At 38.8% G+C, this 6685-nt stretch overlaps 1 protein-coding gene across 3 annotated transcripts in view; it reads left to right on the forward strand.

The window, feature by feature from the left end:
• Positions 1 to 6685, forward strand: part of zbtb48 (zinc finger and BTB domain containing 48) — a 30321-nt gene that overhangs the window by 2076 nt on the left and 21560 nt on the right. Inside the window, exon 1 of one of the 3 annotated variants that reach the window (XM_061902688.1) lies at positions 4386 to 4535. The exons of 1 other annotated variant lie outside the window; for it this stretch is intronic. The gene's annotated coding sequence lies outside the window, so the exon portion shown is untranslated. Of the gene's footprint in view, positions 1 to 4385; positions 4536 to 6058; positions 6205 to 6685 lie in introns of those variants that run through there. One more of the 3 variants, XM_061902689.1, reaches the window with a different exon arrangement.

The raw sequence follows: 6685 nt of genomic DNA on the forward strand, positions 1-6685 counted from the left end.
AACATAGTTTATCTTCAATTTCGACTCTTTACAATTCAAAATTCAACCCAAAAAAAAAAAAAGAAGAGAAAAACTAGCTAATTCAAATCTTTTTTTAAAAAAAATTTAAAAATAATTTATGGAACATCATTAGTCATTTTTCCTGATTAAGATTAATTTTAGAATTTTGATGACATGTTTTGAATAGGTTAAAATCCAATCGGCACTTTGTTAGAATATATAACAAATTGGACCAAGCTATATTTTTAACAAAGACAAATCATTATTTCTTCTAGATTTTCCAGAATTAAAAAAAAAAAAAGAAATTCAAAAGACTTTGAAATAAGATTAAAATTTGATTCTACAGATTTTCTAGATTTGCCAGAACAATTTTTTGGAATTTTAATCATTATAATTTTGAACAAATATTTCACAAATATTCTTCATTGAAAAACAGAAGCTAAAATGAAGAATTAAAATAAAATGTATTTATTATTCTTTACAATAAAAAAAAATATAAATTACTTGAACATTGATTCAAATTGTCAGGAAAGAAGAAGGCATTTAAAAGGTAAAAAGGTATATGTGTTTAAAACTCCTAAAATCATTTTTAAGGTTGTATTTTTTTCTCTAAAATTGTCTTTCTTAAAGTTATAAGAAGTAAAAAAAAATAAATGAATTGATTTAAATAAGTGAAGACCAAGTCTTTAAAATATTTTCTTGGATATTCAAATTCTATTTGAGTTTTGTCTCTCTTAGAATTAAAAATGTCGAGCAAAGCGAGACCAGCTTGCTTGTAAATAAATAAAATTTAAAAAATAGAGGCAGCTCACTGGTAAGTGCTGCTATTTGAGCTATTTTTAGAACAGGCCAGCGGGCGACTCATCTGGTCCTTACGGGCGACCTGGTGCCCGCGTTGGTGACCCCTGCTCTATAGGTCCCTAACACAGGGGTAGGGAACCTATGGCTCTAGAGCCAGATGTGGCTCTTTTGAAGACTGCATCTGGCTCTCAGATAAATCTTAGCTGACATTGCTTAATTTCGCTGGTAATCACAGTGCTAAAAATAACGTGCAAAATATAAAACATTCCCATGCATTTAAATCCATCCATCCGTTTTCTACCGCACCTGTTCAAGAAGTCGCATTAATGGTAAGAAGTATTTTATGTCACAATGGGGGGGGTCGCAGCTTGCTGCAGCATCGTTCTCCCAGGAAGGCAGACAGACTACTCGGGACATGTCATTTAGGTAAAAACATGACTTAATGTAAACTAAAAAAAGATACAAACAAAAATCGCTCACAGCGGAGGCATAACTTGGGCTAAGGAAGAAAGCTAACGCATAAACATACTATGAACATAAATCAAACAAAACTTACTTGGCATGGCATGAAGCATGAAACTATGGCAAGGCATGAAACAAGTCAGCACAGAGCAATAAAAGATCACATTGACGCCAGGGCGACTGACTGGCAAAGACAAGCTTAAATACTGCCTCTGATTAGTGCTCGGGAAGCTGGTGAGCAGGCATTTTGTCCACCAGAGACAGGTGGACAAAATGAGTAACCAAGGAAACAAGACAAGGGAGTGGAAAAAACAGGAACTTAAAGAGTCCAAAGGACAAACAGCACGTGGCCAAACAAAAACCTGATCAACAGACATGACATTTGATTTATTATTGATTAGCTTCAGAATAACAATGTTATTAAAAAGAATAAGAGACTTATTATACTCTAAAAATGTTGGTCTTACTTAAAAATGCACACATTTAGTTGTATTCAGTGTTAAAAAATATGATACGGCTCTCACGGAAATACATTTTGAAATATTTGGCTTTCAGGGCTCTCTCAGCCAAAAAGGTTCCCGACCCCTGCCCTAAGATATAAAAATATCTAATGTATTCATACATTGTTTATGTAGAATATGCGCATGTATGTATAACATAATCATATTGTTTCTTCAATTTAAAAATAGCTGACCGTTTTTTTCCTCCTTCTCTGGGATTATATTCCCAGTTTTGATCTCGGATGTCGGGTCACTTACTTATAGCATATATAAGAATATTATATTATTGTTCAGCAAACTATGAATAGTAAAACACGCCAAAATATAATTGCTACACGTATGACAAAAAAACGCGTGAAAATGAGTGGTATTCATTCATTCATTTTTCATTCATTTTTTATCAATCTACTTCATTGATGTGCATTTTGAACAAAACACAATTATACCTCAATTATACAATTTAAATTCACTCAACAATGCCTGAGAAGGAGCAGGATGAAGAAAAAATCTTATAGTTTCTTGCCCCCTTTGACATAATACACTATCTTACTTCATGAATATCATTTAAACCATGGGTGTCAAACTCTGGCCCGCCGTGTAATTTAATTTGGCCCTTGAGGCAATATCAATTTAGCATTAGAGCTGCCCCCCCGCTGTAACACCGCATTCACCGCTAATACTCACACTTGCCAACCCTCCTAATTTTCCCGGTAGACTCCCGAAGTTCAGTGCCCCTCCCGAAAATCTCCCGGGGCAACCATTCTCCCAAATTTCTACTTATTTCCACCTGGACAACTATATTGGGGGCGTGCATTTAAAGCAATGCCTTTAGCGCTCTCTACAACCTGTCGTCACGTCCGCTTTTCCTCCATACTAACAGCGTGTCACATAATATTTGTGGCTTTTACACACACACACACACACACACACACGTGAATACACAGCATACTTGGTCAACAGCCATACAGGTCACACTGAGGGTGGCCGTATAAACAACTTTAGCACTTTTACAAATATGCACCACACTGTCAACCCACACCAAACAAGAATGAAAAACACATTTCGGGAGAACATCCGCGCCGTAACACAACAGAACAAATACCCAGAACCCCTTGCAGCACTAACTCTTCCGGGGAACTTCCAGCAAACTGACCAATAATTAACGTTTTATTCATGCATTTTCTCTTGCTACTTCAAAGCTTGAATGTTTGGTTCATTCTTGTTATTTTATTTTAAAATGTATTATTAGCCAGTGGAAATTTACCTCAGAAGATTGCAAATAGAAAAAAAGGCATACAATTTTTATTAAAATGATTTTTGATATACCATTGATATTTTTTTAATTATTATTATTATTATTATATGGGCTTCACGGTGGCAGAGGGGTTAGTGCGTCTGCCTCACAATACGAAGTCCCTGCAGTCCTGGGTTCAAATCCAGGCTCGGGATCTTTCTGTGTGGAGTTTGCATGTTCTCCCCGTGAATGCGTGGGTTCCCTCCGGGTACTCCGGCTTCCTCCCACTTCCAAAGACATGCACCTGGGGATAGGTTGATTGGCAACACTAAATTGGCCCTAGTGTGTGAATGTGAGTGTGAATGTTGTCTGTCTATCTGTGTTGGCCCTGCGATGAGGTGGCGACTTGTCCAGGGTGTGCCCCGCCTTCCCCCCTGATTTTAGCTGAGATAGGCGCCGGCGCCCCCCGCGACCCCAAAAGGGAATAAACGGTAGAAAATGGATGGATGGATGGATATTATTATTTTCATTATTATTATTTGAAACTGGATTTTGCATGTCACTAAAGTTATATAAGCCTTGCTTGTTCAATATTTAATGCAAAACTTGTTTGGGTGCCTATTAAAAGGTTAATTTGTTCAACCTTGGCCCGCGGCTTTGTCCTTTTTAAAATTTTGGCCCACTCTGTATTTGAGTTTGACACCCCTGGTTTAAACCAACACATACATCCGAATCTAATGAAACAATCAAACAAACACAACAAGTGCAAAACTTCATAAAGTATAAACCAAACAGAGAAAATAATAATAATAATAATAATACACACCTCACGGAATGAGAGAAAATACAAAAAAAATAAGTAAAATAATAAATAAAAAGCAAAATGTAAACACTTATGATCTTATTGTTCTATCTTATATACATTTTTCAATTGGAATATATTTTTAAATTTTTTTATCCCGTAAAGAGAATTCCACAATTTTACCCCCACCACTGATGTACACATTTGTTTTAAAGTTCCATCCATCCAGTTACTACCGCTTATTCCCTTTGAGGTCGCTGGTGCCTATCTCAGCTACAATCAGACGGAAGGCGGCGTACACCCTGGACAAGTCGCCACCTTATCGCAGGGCCAACACAGATAGACAGACAACATTCACACACTAGGGCCTATTTTAGTGCTGCCAATCAACCTGTCCCCAGGTGCATGTTGTCCTTGAATATTGATGTTTTCTTCTATGCTCTGTATTCTCAGAAGTGATGACAAACATTTCTTGTAAATTTTCTGGTAATGTTTAACTTCTAGCCTCGAACATGACACACAATGTCACAATTCAGTGAGGTAAAGATGAATAAAATGCGTTGCTCCTGCCAGATGAATTGCACTGAGTGGAGCGGATCACCACTCCAAGATGGCGGCCCCACTTCTCGTCAGCGCCAGTAGACGAGACGGCCATTTCCATTTTGGAGTTCGGCCAATCGTGACGTCACTTCCTTTTCCGGTTCCAGTTGCGAGCCGACGAGAAGGAGAAAAAAAGGTAAATGGAGCTAATTTTGCTCTCTTTCAGCAAAGTAGGCCGTCGTTGTTGCGTTGAGTGTTAGCGCGCACATTTTTAAGTAGTTACAAGTCGACGTTAGGGTTTTGTCCGTGCTTGTAGAGCTTTTAAAAAGCGGCTGCTGCGCGCCATAATAGCTAAGGGAGCGTCTTGAAAAATGCATGCTACGAAATAAACGTCGAGGTTCCCCATTCATTTTTGTATCTATATAACAGAGATGTACGATTAATATTAGGCTGATATGAGGAATTACGTCATAACACAGATAACATGAAAATGTATGACCTAACAAGATTGTGCGGGGCGAGCAAATCAAGCGCTCCCTTTCCCTAGCCCTTGCCGTAAACGGCCTGTCGTAAAACTCCCCCCCTGAGTAAACAAACAAGGCAGAAATCCATCCATCCATTTCCTACCGCTTATTCCCTTTGGGATCGCGGGGGGCGCTGGTGCCTATCTCAGCTACAATCGGGCGGAAGGCTGCGTACACCTTGGACAAGTCGCCACCTCATAGTACTTCTGAATATTATTTTTGACAATTTAGTAAGCACGTCTGTAGACATTTTCTGTCAAAACCATTAAAAAAAAAAAAAAAAAAAAAAAGTTAATACACAGGTGTCAAACTCAAGGACCGGGGGCCAAATTTGGCCCGACGTGTTATTTTATGTGGCCTGCGATTGCCTGGAAATAATATGTGTTAATACAATTTTTTTGGGGGCGGTGTAGCTCGGTTGGTTGAGCGGCCGTGCCAGCAACTTGATGAGTTCCAGGTTCGATCCCCGCTTCCGCCATCCTAGTCGCTGCCGTTGTGTCCTTGGGCAAGACACTTTACCCACCTGCTCCCAGTGCCACCCACACTGGTTTAAATGTGACTTAGATATTGGGTTTCACTATGTAAAGCTCTTTGAGTCACTAGAGAAAAGCGCTATATAAATATACTTCACATTCACATTTGTTCTTTCCCCTTTGACATTAAAATTGCATATATTTTAAAATGCGACATTATAAAAATGAAAGTATATCATGTCTTCCAAAAATATTTTTTTGCTAAAATAAAGATAAATACTGTACTTAAAGGCCTATTGAAATGAGATGTTCTTATTTAAACGGAGATAACAGGTCCATTCTATGTGTCATACTTGATCATTTTGCGATATTGCCATATTTTTGCTGTAAGGATTTAGTAGAGAACATCCACGATAAAGTTCGCAACTTTTGGTCGCTAATAAAAAAGCCTTGCCTGTACTGGAAGTAGCAGACGATGTGCGCGTGACGTCACGGGTTGTGGATCTCCTCACATCCTCTACAATCATGGCCACCAGCAGCTAGAGCGATTCGGACCGAGAAAGCGACGATTTCCCCATTAATTTGAGCGAGGATGAAAGATTCGTGGATGAGGAAAGTTAGAGTGAAGCACAAGAAAAAAAGTCGACGGCAGTGGGAGGGATTCAGATGTTATTAGACACATTTACTAGGATAATTCTTGAAAATCCCTTATCTGCATAATGTGTTAATAGTGTTTTAGTGAGATTATTAAGTCATACCTGAAAGTCGGATGGCTGCGGTGACTGCCAGTGTCTCTGAGAGAAGCCAAGATCACAGCTGCCTTTTTGACAGCTGCTGCAGGAGGACGGTAACTCCGCACAAGTCTCCGGTAAGAGCCGACTTAATATCACAACTTGCTGGTTGACATGTGGTAGAGAAACATGTCAGCTTCACAACAAACATAAACACCGGCTGTGTTTCGGTTGCTAAAGGCAGCTGCAATCCACCGCTTTCCACCAACAGCATTCTTCTTTGACGTCTCCATTATTAATTAAACAAATTGCAAAAGTTTCAGCAACACAGATGTCCAAAATACTGGGTAATTATGCGATTAAAGCAGACGACTTTTAGCCATGAGTGGTGCCGGGCTAAAATGTCCGCTCCAACCAATAACGTCAACATAAGCGTCATCATTCCGCCACGTCTTCAACAGGATACCTCGCGGGAAATTTAAAATTGTAATTTAGTAAACTAAAAAGGCCGTATTGGCATGTGTTGCAATGTTAATATTTCATCATTGATATATAAACTATCAGAATGTGTGGTCGCTAGTAGTGGCTTTCAGTAGGCCTTTAAATATCTGCTCAACT

The sequence above is a fragment of the Nerophis ophidion genome, linkage group LG06, assembly GCF_033978795.1.
Source record: "Nerophis ophidion isolate RoL-2023_Sa linkage group LG06, RoL_Noph_v1.0, whole genome shotgun sequence".
NCBI lineage: Eukaryota > Metazoa > Chordata > Actinopteri > Syngnathiformes > Syngnathidae > Nerophis > Nerophis ophidion.